The sequence below is a fragment of the Oncorhynchus tshawytscha genome, linkage group LG02, assembly GCF_018296145.1.
Source record: "Oncorhynchus tshawytscha isolate Ot180627B linkage group LG02, Otsh_v2.0, whole genome shotgun sequence".
NCBI classification, from domain to species: domain Eukaryota; kingdom Metazoa; phylum Chordata; class Actinopteri; order Salmoniformes; family Salmonidae; genus Oncorhynchus; species Oncorhynchus tshawytscha.
The window spans coordinates 34083052-34097215 of record NC_056430.1 but is presented as its reverse complement, the minus strand read 5'-3'; the positions used below and the strand labels follow the sequence as shown (position 1 = coordinate 34097215).

General features: G+C 42.0%; 1 non-coding gene across 1 annotated transcript; it reads left to right on the top strand.

Annotated features, from left to right (window-relative positions):
* Positions 1-6046: 6046 nt before the first annotated feature.
* On the top strand, positions 6047-6119 carry trnaf-gaa. The gene has a single exon. It is a non-coding gene; the product is annotated as a tRNA-Phe (tRNA).
* Positions 6120-14164: the final 8045 nt, after the last annotated feature.

Below are 14164 nucleotides of genomic sequence, written 5' to 3'. Positions count from 1 at the left end.
TCGGTTGATGAGAAACCTGCGCTCGTTGTGGTGGTTCTACTACCGTTGCTTCTTCCCTGACACTCGTTCCTTCAAATTTTCTCACCGCCTCCAGGTAGGAGACACGCTGGACATTCCTTACCCTTGCCACCTCATTCTCCTTCACCCTAACAGGGCACTCCAAGAATTCAGGCTCATGTTCACGTGGACAGTTTCAGCATTTCCCTTCATCTGGAAAACTATATTCTTCCCTTCTGCACACACTTGACACATTACCACATCTTTTACATTTATGGGGCTTGTGCACAAAAGCTCTTACAGGGTAAGAGTTATATCCTCTGCCTTTATTTCTAGCGCCACCCCAGAAATAACCTTGATAGGCGTCCTGCTACGAGAATCCATGCAGGAAACATTCCAGTGCGGTATATTTGAGTCTAAGCACGCGCTTCTTCTGCTCCGCAGACACACAAAAAAAATCAAAATAAGACCACTAATTGTAATTATCACCGACTCCACACTTCCTTCCAACACATTCCAGAGTTTCCTGGAGACGTCAAATGGATTTCCCAAGTAGCATTGATCCAAAACCCTGACCAAAAATGAGTCTAGTGGTTTCCTATTTTCCACCATAGCTGTATTTCTCATTTCCCTTTGTCTTTGCCACTGTAACCCACTCATTTCCCTTTGTCTTTGCCACTGTAACCCACTCATTTCCCTTTGTCTTTGCCACTGTAACCCACTCATTTCCCTTTGTCTTTGCCACTGTAACCCACTCATTTCCCTTTGTCTTTGCCACTGTAACCCACTCATTTCCCTTTGTCTTTGCCACTGTAACCCACTCATTTCCCTTTGTCTTTGCCACTGTAACCCACTCATTTCCCTTTGTCTTTGCCACTGTAACCCACTCATTTCCCTTTGTCTTTGCCACTGTAACCCACTCATTTCCCTTTGTCTTTGCCACTGTAACCCACTCATTTCCCTTTGTCTTTGCCACTGTAACCCACTCATTTCCCTTTGTCTTTGCCACTGTAACCCACTCATTTCCCTTAGTCTTTGCCACTGTAACCCACTCATTTCCCTTTGTCTTTGCCACTGTAACCCACTCATTTTCACTTTCTGCACTATTAGCTTCACTCGACTCACTAGCGGTTTCAAACAAAACTTCAGTTTCCGCCATCTCCGTCCCCAACATCCGTTACCTCTCCACATTAGTCTGCGAATCAGAGGAACATTTATTGGTTGATGGGATTAACCAAAGTGATCAATTATCCCGGGGGTGAATTACTTCATGAATGTGTATTGTGTGACTCAAAGAAGAAGACATGGCACAAGTTATCGAAGTGTGGGTTTATGTAAAACTGTTAGAATGTAATCTGTCCATGAGAACTTATGCATTTCTGGTATAAATGTGTTTTGGGGCTATCATGATGGAACATTCCTAGCGGAAGTGAATTCATGGAAAGAGTACTTATGTGCTCAGTTGGCCTTTGGCTGGTAGGAGAGCAGGCTAGGCAGGTAACAGGTTGGTTAGAGTAGAGCCATACCTGAGTTTTGTTATAGGCAAGGAGTTGTTGCAGGAATAGTTTATGCTGAGAATGTCTTTGATTTATTCAAATCTTGTCAACACCCTATGTGTTATTTTCTGTACAAAGTTTATTGGCCAATTCATCCTGCATCTGTTAATATTGTAAATAAAACCCTCTAAGAGAGGTGAGCACCAGAACATCCTGTCTGCCTCACATCCTGTCTGCCTCACATCCTGTCTGCCTCCGTGTCAGCGTCAGCTACACGACAACATGTTCACTTAGAATCTTACGTTGAAGGCTACAGGCCTGAAAATCAATAAATGCAACAGCTGTGTCTCTGTCACTGGCCAGCACAGTCATGGGTGACACTGGTAACTCAAAAGGTCACTTGCAAAGTAAACTTACAGCAGGGCTATTCAATTCCGGTCCTGGAGGGCCGAAACATTTCTGATTTTGGAATTTTGTATGGTTCTTCAGAGACCCTGAAAAATTGTTCCCCTACAGCACAGGTTGTCAAACTCATGCCACGGAGGGACGAGTGGCTGCGGCTTTTCGTTCCTCTCTTGTACTTGATTGATAAATTAAGGTCACTAATTAGTAAGGAGCTCCCCTCACCTGGTTGTCTAAGACTTAATTGAAACGAAAAAACAAAAACCAGCAGACACTAAGCCCTCCAGGGAATGAGTTTGACATCCCTGCCGTATGGCATTTCTCTTAAGATCCTTATTTGGTTCAAACGTGCACCTTTATTTTTAAGAGAGTATAAGATATAAATACATCTTGATATATATGGCTGAGAAGATAAGCTTGTTTCATCCAACACATTTATTTGATAAATGTTTGAAATATTATAAATATCATTTATTTATTTTAAACACATTTTTAAACAGAAATCATATATAATAAAACATTTCTTTGTCTCGTTAAACTGGGAAAATCTAAAGTAACGAATCTAGGCCAAGGCTAATCCTATAACTGCTAATAACAGCAGCTAATAACTTTTTGTAATCAATTTAATTCAGCACTTAATCAGATCTACGAGGAGCCTAACGAATAATTCAGCGTCATCCTCTGACAACCTCCTGGGGTCAAAGACAAACGCTTATCTGACATGTACCTAGCTGAGTCACACGACCGCCATACTGTCGCACCATGCAGCACACCTCAGCAGAACAGCATCTGAACTTAAAAGTTCCCTGCTTTACTCTCGTCAATACCCCATAAGGACAAAGAGAAACACATTTTTAGAATTTTTGCAAATATATAAAAAATAAAAACAGAAATACCTTATTTGCATACATTTTCAGATTACAACAGGTTACAACAACAAACACAGTCTGACAAACAGTCTGCTTAAACTAATAACACACAAACAATTATACGTTTTCATGTCTTCATTGAACACGCCATGTAAACATTCACAGTGCAGGGTGGGGAAAGTATGTAAACCCTTGGACTTAATAACTGGTTGACTCTTTTTAGGTAGCAATAACCTCAACCAAATGTTTTCTGTAGTTGCTGATCAGACCTGCACAATGGTCAGGAGGAATTTTGGACCATTCCTCTTTACAAAAACTGTTTCAGTTCAGCAATATTTTTGGGATGTCTGGTGTGAACTGCTCTCTTGAGATCATGCCACAGCATCTCAATCAGGTTGAGGTCACTTCTTTTTTATTTTATTTTATTTTACCTTTATTTAACTAGGCAAGTCAGTTAATAAGAAAAAAATATTATTTTCAATGATGGCCTAGGAACAGTGGGTTACCTGCCTTGTTCAGATTTGAGTCTGTGTTTTGGGTCGTTGTCCTGTTGCATCACCCAACTTCGGTTGAGCTTTAATTGGCGGACAGATAGTCTAACATTCTCCTGCAAAATGTCTTGATAAACTTGGGAATTCATTTTTGATGACAGAAAGCTGTCTAGGCCCTGAGGCAGCAAAGCAGCCCCAAACCATGACGCTCCTTCCACCATACTTTACAGTTGGGATGAGGTTTTGATGTTGGTGTGCTGTGCCTTTTTAAGAGTTATATCCTCTGCCTTCATTTCTTCCAAACAACTCAACTGTAGTTTCATCGGTCCACAGAATATTTTGCCAGTAGCGCTGTGGAACATCCAGGTGCACATTTGCAAACCTCAGGTGTGCAGCAATGGGTTTTTTTGGACAGCAGTGGCTTCTTCTGTGGTGTCCTCCCATGAACATCATTCTTGTTTAGTGTTTTACGTATCGTAGACTCGTCAACGGAGATGTTAGCATGTTCCAGAGATTTCTGTAAGTCTTTAGTTGACACTCTCGGATTCTTCTTAACCTCATTGAGCATTTTGCACTGTCATCTTGCAGTCATCTTTGTAGGACAGCCCCTGCTAGGGAGAGTAGCAACAGTGCTGAAGTTTCTCCACTAACTCCAAAAAGTTCTGGGACACTGTAAAGTCCATGGAGAATAAAAGCACCTCCTCCCAGCTGCCCACTGCACTGAGGCTAGGAAACACTGTCATCACCGATAAATCCACAATAACTGAGAATTTCAAAAAGCATTTTTCTACGACTGGCCATGCTTTCCACCTGGCTACCCCTACCCTGGTCAACAGCCCTGCACCCCTCGCTGCAACTTTCCCAAGCCTCTCCCATTTCTCCTTCACCAAAATCCAGATAGCTGATGTTCTGAAAGAGCTGAAAAATCTGGACCCCTACAAATCAGTAGAGCTAGACAATCTGGACCCTCTCTTCCTAAAATTATCACCCGAAATTGTTGCAACCCCTATTACTAGCTTGTTCAACCTTCAACTTTCAGCTCAATAGCAGACACTCGTTGGCGTGCGAGAGCAGTGTGGGTGCAATAATTGAATAACATGGATTTCTAAATGTATTTTGCAACGCTCGTGCACGCGACGTGTCCGGTCTGGTCAGCATGTATTGCGCGCCCCTTCTGGGTCCCGCCCTAGCTCTAACTCAATTGGCCAATTCCACAGCTCTGGTCTGATTGGCCAATTGTTGGTAGCTTCTTGATTGGTTGGCGAGTGCAATTCTTGGAAGCGAAAGACATTGATTGTCGCTACCAGACAGATGCGCGCGACTCTTGGCTACATTAAGAAAACCATCGCCATGTGTACCCATTCAACATGGCCTATATTTTCGTTTTTATTACTTCTAAGCAAAGTACATTTTTGTGGTTCTCATATCCTTACAATGATGTTTTTAATATTGCTTGAACAGTCGCTAATATTATATTTGGTTGTGATCTTTGCAAAATAACTATTTTGGATGCATCAGTTGTTAGCTAGAATGTTAACGCTCATTGACATAGGCTGTGCAAAAGCTAGACAAAGATACATTTTACTGGTTGGAAGTGCTTTTTAAGTACAATGCAGTTGATTTGCGATGATTAAAATCCAACTATAATCCAAAAGTAGTGTGAAATGCACTCATAAGCGACATGTAAATAGAGTTTTTTTGGGGGGGGGGGCTGGCTGGCTGGCGTTATATTAGAGCTTCTTCGTATTCTGCCACCAACTTGCGCGCATCGCTCTCCTGCGGCAATGTTTGCAAACACAGAAAGGGGTCTCTGCTCAAGCCTTTAGCACAGGAGTGGGCAATCAGTTCTCTAGGGCCTGATTGGTATCAAACTTTTTCTTCACCCCTAGCAAACAGTTGATTAACTAAATTGCATTCTGAGTTACAGTTCCTATAAGGAAATCAGTCAAATAAATACATTCATTAGACCCTAATCTATGGATTACACATGACTTGGCAGGGGGTGCAGCCATGGGTGGACCTTGGAGGGCAACCAGTGGGGAAATAGGCTCAGCCAATAGCAATTAGTTATTCCACACAAAAAGGGATTTATTACAGACATAAATACTCCTCAACTCCCCCCCAGACGATCCTGCAGGTGACGAAGCTGGATGTGGAGGCGCTGGGCTGGCATGGTTACATGTGGTCTGAGGTTGTGAGGCCGGGTTGGAAGTACTGCCAAATTCTCTAAAATTATGTTGGAGGCAGTTTATGATAAAGAAATTAACATTATCTCTGGCAACAGCTCTGGTGGACATTCCTGCAGTCAGCATGCCAATTGCACACTCCCTCAAAACTTTAGACATCTGTGGCATTTTGTTGTGTGACAAAACGGCACATTTTAAAGTGGCCTTTTATTGACCCCCAGCACAAGGTGCACCTATGTAACTATCATCCTTTTTAATCCGTTTCTGGAGTATGCCACACCTGTCAACTGGATGGATTATCTTGGCAAAGGAGAAATGCTCACTAACAGGGATGTAAACAAATTTGTGCACAAAATTCGAGAGAAATAAGCTTTTTGTGCGTATGGAAATGTTGTATTTATTTATTTATTTCAGCTCGTGAAACATGAGCCCAACACTTTACATGTTGCGGTTTATTTTTGTTTAGTGTATATTACGAAGTGTCCTTCCTTGCCCTGAAGTTGACGACCAAGTTATTGTTGGAGTTTGAGCAGCACCATGTGGCCACTCCCGATATTGTATATTTGACCAGTTAATATACTTACTGATGCTTTATCTATTAGAGTGCCGAAATAGCTCAGTTGGGAGAGCGTTAGACTGAAGATCTAAAGGTCCCTGGTTCGATCCCGGGTTTCGGCAGCAGAACGGTGTTAACCATTTTCCACGCTGTTTCTCTGAAACCTCGGGTGTACTTCAGTAATAACCCCAGTAGGTCATATGTTTTTGAGCACAGGTTTTTCATTTAGACCTACTTCAAGAATCTAGCCTATTATCAGCTAATGGTGCAAATGTTGCTAGGAATTTTAAATAATCCTATTAAATTACATGTAATTAATCAAGTAGTAATTCCCTTGTAAATTCTGTAGTCAATAAAGCACCCTCAAAATATGATGTTACACAATTTCACCAGGGTTGACATATTCATTTATTGTTGCACATTATATTTACAGTGCCTTCCGAAAGTATTCAGACCCCTTGACTTTTTACACATTTTGTAACATTTTTGTAAAATGGATTAAATAAATTATAATCCTCATCAATCTACACACAATATCCCAAAATGAAAAAGTAAAAACGGCTTTTTAGGATTTAGCAGTTGTATTAAAAATAAAAACAGAAAAACCTTATTTACATAAGTACATTTGCTATGAGACTCGTATTGAGCTCAGGGGCATCATGTTTCCATTGGTCATCCTTGAGTTGTTTCTATAAGTTGATTAGAGTCTACCTGTGGTAAATTCAATTGATTGGAAATTATTTGAAAAGGGACACACCTTTCTATATATTAGGTCCCACAGTTGACAGTGCATGTTAGAGCAAAAACCAAGCCATGCCGTTGAAGGAATTGAACGCAGAGCTCCAAGACAGGCTGTTGTAGAGGCACAGATCTGGTGAAGGGTATCAAAAAAATGTCTGCAGCATTGAAGGTCCACAAGAACACAATAGCCAAATTCCATTGCCCCTAAAATCACAAAAATCCAGGCCTGGTCCTTCTAGCTCAACCCAGTTGTTGACAGTTTGAATAAAGGTTTTATTTATATGGCCATAGAGTACCACAGTATGAGTCATAATACCCATAAAACCTAGTGGTCAAACGGGGAAATGGTTCCTATCATTCTTCTACCCTTACAACAACAACAACAACAAATCCCAAAGGGGATGTTAGAAACACTTTTAAAAAAGGGTTGTGTTTTGAGTGGGCTTACCCTTAACCTGATATGGTTAGCTGATTTTCGATCGGGTTCAAGTCCGGGCCTCTGGCTGGGCCACTTCAGAGACCTGATCTGAAGCCCCTCCTGCTTTGTCTTGGCTGTGTGCTTAGGGTTGTTGTCCTGTTGGAAGGTTGAACCTTCACCCCAGTGTGATGTCCTGAGCACTCTGGAGTAGGTTTTCATCAAGGATCTCTCTCTGTACTTTGCTCCGTTCATCTTTGCCTCAATCCTGACTAGTCTCCCAGTCTCTGCCACTGAAAAAAATCACCACAGCATGATGCTGCCACCACCATGCTTCACCATAGGGATTGTGCCACGGTTTCCGCCAGACGTGAAGCTTGGCATTCAGGCTAAAGAGTTCAATCTTGGTTTCATCAGACCAGAGAATCTTGTTTCTCAAGGTCTGAGAGTCCTTTAGGTGCCTTTTGGCAAACTCCAAGCAGGCTGTCTTGTGCCTTTTACTGAGGAGAGGCTTCCATCTGGCCACTCTACCATAAAGGCCTGATTGGTAGAGTGCTGCAGAGATGGTTGTCCTTCTGGAAGGTTCTCCCATCTCCACAGAGGAACTCTGGAGCTCTGTCAGAGTGACCATTGGGTTCTTGGTCACCTCCCTGACCAAGGCCCTTCTCCACCGATTGTTCAGTTTGGCTGGACGGCCAGCTCTAGGAAGAGTCTTGGTGGTTCTAAACTTTTTCAATTTAAGAATGATTGAGACCACTGTGTTCTTGGGGACCTTCAATGCTGCATAAATGTTTTGATACCCTTCCCCAGATCTGCCTCGACAAAATCCTGTCTCGGAGCTCTACGGACAATTCCTTCCACCTCACGACTTGGTTTTTGCTCTGACATGAACTGTCAGCTGTGGGACCTTATATACTGTAGACAGGTGTATGTGCCTTTCCAAATCACGTCCAATCAAGTTGTAGAAATGTCTCAAGGATGATCAATGGAAAAAGGATGCCCCTGAGCTCAATTTCGAGACTCAAAGCAAAGGTTCTGAATACTTATGTAAATAAGTTATCTGTTTTTGAATATTAATACATTTGCAAAAAAATGTATTTAAAAAAACGTTTTCGCTTTGTCATTATGGGCTATTGTGTGTAGATTAAGGTGGAAAACATGTACTTTAATCCATTTTAGAATAAGGCTGTAACATAACAAAATGTGGAAAAAGGGAAGGGGTCTGAATACTTTCCGAATGCAATGTATGGATGCGACCCAGTCGTTCCTTGTAAACGTTCAATTGCCAAACTTCTTATCCCTTACTTGCTAGCTAGCCAACTACGGCTAACTTACCTTCACGTCAAAAAGTGCAGCCAGAATAACAGCAAAGTCGCATTTGCATTTGTTTAAGCTGTTTTCTAGTGACATTTATTTGGGTACATCCATAACAATGAGCTATTGAGGTGCGATTTCACCTGGTATAGAAAATGTGCTCACTCATCAGGACACTGATGTTCAAAAGAGGTAGCCAACAACACCACTAACACAATCACTTCAAACTGAAGCTGGAAAAACTTCAAACTGCACTTGGTTTCGTTTGACCTTTTCTTAATTAACATTTTTGTATATAGCCATAAAAATGATACCAGCTGATTCACGATTTCCACTTGCTTTAAGTCTCGTCCCGACATGTTCATTATTCTGGGACAGCTGGAGATCGAATTTGAATATTGAAACAATGTTGCAAATGTCAGAGAGACAGACATCAAGATATATACAAATCTACACTGTTGAAAACTAAATGGTAGTCTAAAAGAAATGTGAGATAATGTCTAGATGCATTTTATAGTGGAGATCAAGTTTATAAATTGCTTGGCTGGGCTGATGGGATAGTGAATTAAATAGTCATTTTAACATCATAGATTTAGCCAGTGGTAAGTTGAATAGACTTCGACTGGAATGCGGTTTTAACCAATCAGCATTAAGAAATAGACCCAACCGTTGTATAACTTCCCATAATGCATGCAGAGGCTACCCCAGACACACGCATGCACACACACCCAGTCACTCTTACATAACATTATGAGTACCAGATCTGGCTCCTATCATCTCACTGACTCTTTTATCCTTTAATCAAGCCCTCCTAAACCCCTCCACTTCTCCATACCACCACCAACCCCCCCCACCACATACCTTTCTTTTAACTCTTTGTCTCTCTTGACCTTCACCTCTGTTGTTCTCTGTGCAGTATACTGTAGTCTGTTGTCAAGTCTACTGTGGGAGAATGTTGTTCTGAGTCTGGGTGGGTTGATGATTGTACCTAACTTAATGAAGACAGTGTTGGTTGAACATCTTCATTCAAGATCATTTGTGGGAGCAGAACGTTATGAGTGGTGTACCTTATTTGCTGTTCTTTTTTCATCCAGCTCTTGTGCCACATTTATATGTAAGTAATTATTTGAGCTTTTATGGTTTGATTGTACCCTCATTGAACCTGCTCATTGTGTTAGAGAGGGTTAATATGCTAGTGTCTATCAGTGTGTTAGTTTTTGGCATTCACTCAGGCTGATTTAATGTGAGATTTAGCTGAATCACACACACACACACACACACACACACACACACACACACACACACACACACTCAGAGATTGCAAACTGTCTTTCTGTGAATAAGTAAACCACTACACAACACAAAGTGCCTTGGGCCTATTATTTGTTTAACTTTGCTTAGTTTCTTTTTGTCCTCCCAACCTTTGCCTGTCATTTCCAACATCTTAAGTGTATTTGCATGACCCCTTTGCCCTACAGATGTAGGTGTTAAAACCATAAAGTCCTGAAAGCAGTCAGCCACATCTCTATATGTCTCTATACCGACAGAGGTGGGAGAAAAAAGGGATATAACCCTATATATCAGACACACACAGAAAGAAAGATAGCTGTGTCTGTGCATGTCAGTGTGTCATCTACTTGTGCTCCTCTTCCAGGAAAATACTTCCCTAGTGAATGAACCTGTGTGCTGTTTTAACTATTTATTTGTTGTTAATGAAATTCACTGTGGTGTAGTGTGTGTCTTTTTAAACCCTGTGTAGGTTCATGTGTGGTGGCCTGTATGACTATACACTCTAATTGTATGTAGGTTTACCCTTTGGGTCATAGAGTCCGCACATGGCAGTGCAAACACACTGACCAAACTGTTACATAACAGCAACTGCAGACTCCCCCATAGTCTCTACTATCCCCCAACCATACCATAGATCCCCAGACTACACCCCACCTCCTCCAGCAGCTACCCAACGTATCCAGAACTCTCCCATGTCCTCACCTCTGTCCCTGGGGACCCTCTATTTATTCCTCTCCTCACATTTCACATGCTGTTCTTTATCCCACACCCCTTGTCCCCTTTTAGACCTCTTTTCTCTTTCTTTACCTCCCTTTGTCTGTCTCTCTTTCCCTGGCTTGTTTCTCTCCTTATTGGTCTCTTTATTAGTGTGTGTTAGGGAGCCACTCCTTAGTTTATTAATACATACCTTTCCAGGAAGAGACTATACCCCAGTGCACCCTAGAATTGACACGAGACATGATGACTGTCTGTGTATGCGTGTGTGTAATAAATATATGTTTATCCATCCATTTTATGTCTGTGAATGTCCTTGTGGGAATGGTTAGATGTAGGCTTAGAAAATGATGTGGTGTGTGTGTGTGTGTTCTGTTAGTGTGGACTGTGAAGAGATGTTTGGTGGGTTGCTCTACTTTAAAATCACCCTGACTGGCTCATGTGTAAAATTCCAATCTTGGTCAAAATCCAAGGAAAGCCTGACTCCATATCTGTCTCCTCTCATAACTGGGGTCTTATTATGTAACAGTCTCCACCCCTGTCCAATGCCACGGTTGTGAAATGATTAAGTTGGCATCTTTCCTCAACCCGTAACACACATTATTTTTCCTTGTCCAGACTTTTGCATTCCGAATTTCAAACCGACTTCTGCTATTCTTCTCAGTATGTGTACAGTACATGCGGTTCTAGGCAACTGCATGGCCAAGTTTTACCCTAACACATTGGTGTTAGCAACCTCCTGGTTTACAAGCGACATATCCATTTGTAACTAACTGATTTATCTTTGTGTCGCATAATATTAATCAATAAATGTAAATGCAAAAACACAGATATTAAAAACAATCCCCAAAAATCTAACCATCACAACCTGACACTCAACACTGGTTAACATCAACACTGGGGTTCCTGATTCAGAGGGGTTGGGTTAAATGCGGAAGACACATTTCAGTTGAAGGTATTCAGTTGTACAACTGACTAGGTATCTCCCTTTCCCTTTCATACCACTGAGTGTTCATTTCACTCCTAGAGAGTTAACACTAGACATGTTACATTAAAAAATCAACTCTAGGTAACACTGGTCAATTTGCTGTGTGGACACCCTACTCCTTACCATCTTACTTTTGACCTCTGACCTGAGAGCACCTGTTGGCAGTTGCAGTGTGGATCTCCACGGTCATGGTCAGTGTGTGTTTAAACTGTCACTACTGACAGCTGCTGCTGTTCCTGTTTCTTAAGCCGTTGTTCCTGTTTCTTAAGCCGTTGTTCCTGTTTCTTAAGCCGTTGTTCCTGTTTCTTAAGACCAGATAATGTATCACTCCTGGTTATTGAGTGAGTTCCCATCAGAGTCAACCTCCTAGTTTGTGTAACACAAATATTGACCAGTGCCATATTTGTCAGAATGAGGCAGTCTGTGGCAAGCAATGTCGGGAGAAGAGGAATATTGGGACAGGGACACAGAAAGGTGGATTTCTGAGGAGGAATGGAGGGGAAAAAGAGGAAGAAGAGGTTGAAGAGGAAAGCAGAGGTTCGATTTGAATTTGAGGAAGATGACGATAAAAATGGAGACAGGGTGTCGAAGAAGATTGGTGTCAAGTGCAAACAGAGCGAGCCTTGCGCCAGAGTTCTGGAGTTGAAATGGAAGGGAAGGAGGGCAAGTTAAGTGAGGTGGAAGGTGTGGTGTAAAGTTCGGAGACTGCCATCGATGGACATGATATAGACGAATCTGGTCCAGTAGGAGTGACATTTTTGGAGAAAGTATATCCTTGCCTTTTGGCAAGGGGTAGGAAAGGAGTTGGGTTCACTTGAATCATTGAAGGTAACCTGTAGTGGATTTATGATATTTGTTTGTGTTTCTTCGGACCAGAGGGAGCGGGCGCTCCGTGTTACTCAACTTGCGTCAATATCTGTTTCTTGCTTTGTGCTTAGGAGTAGGGTACCATTGATGAAAGGAGTGATTTCTGGGGTGTGTACAGATGGAGCATTTGAGCTTGAGGATTCCTGGTGTTTGTGGTGCCCACCGCTTGGTGCGACGCAGACCTGGTGGTGAGAGTGGGGAAACAGAGGAATCACTGTCCGTCGTTTTGAGTTTTTGAGTCTGAGTTTAACTGAAAAAATTGTGTTAGGATATATCAGTTATCTTGTTAGAAGTTTTGTGCCGAATCCACTGCGGTGTTTCAGGTGCAACGTTTATGGTCATGTCGCAACCGTGTATAGGAAGGGAGATACGAAGATGTGGGAAGTGTGCAAGAGGGCATGGGACCAAGGATTGTGTCGTTTTTGGAGGATAAAGTTGTCTGTGTGACCTGTAGGGATGCCTATGTCGCTACGGATCGGAAGTCCAGTGCGAGAGAGGCAGATGGAGGTGGCCAGAGTCAGCGTAGTGCAGAATGGTCGTATGCTGAGGCAGTGAAGAAAGTAGAAGAGGATGGGTCAAGGTTGAAGGATCCTGAGAGGATCCCTGTGAGTAGTGGATCTGTGTCAGCACAGAGGGATAGGCCAACGAGTGATACATGCTTCAGTAAGGTTGGCTTCTTAACATTCATAGCAATGGTTATCAACTATACTGCAGAAATGGAACGTAAATCACAGAAAATATATGCTGTGGTGGCAGCTGCAGAGAAGAGTTACAAGGTGTGTTGAGTGGTGGAGTCCCGTCCTCCCAGGGCAGGTGGCATGGTGCAGGAGCAGATAGTAGTGGAATAGGGTGGTGTTTATTTAAATGTTTATATGTGTAGGGTTAGTTTGTGGTGCATTTGTTTTATTTTTATTTTCCCCTTTCCTTTTTTTGGTTTTGTATCACAAAATGTAATGTGACTGAACACATACTGCCGCACAGTAGGTGGCGGTATGCACAAACAAAATGTGTGAACGCCATGGTACCAAAGAAGAAGAATTTGATGAAGAAGCCAAATCTGTCCATTCTCTTGAGCTGACAGACTTTTTTGACCATATTAGCTATGCCACAAATAAAAGACAGTATAGGAGGGGTCATGAAGAATAGACTAGTGAACCCTTATATCCACAGAAAGCTAGAGAGATGTAGAATACAGTGGACTGGTTCATGTTTGTGTGTGTGAGACGTACTGAATTGGCTTTGCAAAGGCTCAATACATCACACATTCAAATAAAAGATTATATAAATGATTCATGTGAATGAATAAGGCTTTTCACCATTTGAATCCTTTGCAAATATTGTTTCTAACACAGGGTTCATCACATGACATGAAGGATTATGTGTGTTATACTGTTTAAATGTATTATGAAGTTATGAGTAGTAATAAAAAAGGGGAAAAAACACATTGAGGTACTAGTCCCATGAATTTGACTGTAGCATTGCCCCTCTGTCAGACAAACGATACACCATACAACTTGGGAGGACCAGTTGCTTCTTTTTGTTGTGTTGTTGTTGTTGTTGTGTCCATGTCATATCATATTTGACATTTTAAGAGGTTTGGGGGGCAGATGTCTAGTCCTACAGAGACTAAATACATGTCTTTGGGTTGCCCCGAGCGAGACACGTTTAATGGTATGGTACCTCGCAGTTCACTCTACCTCACACGGAAGGAAGTCTGTCTATAGCTGTTGAAATCACATGATCCTCCCTGAGCCAATGAACATTTTGCAGGCACACTTATGGAACTAGGTGGTGTAGTACAGCACATAATATACATGCTTATGGAACTAGGTGGTCTA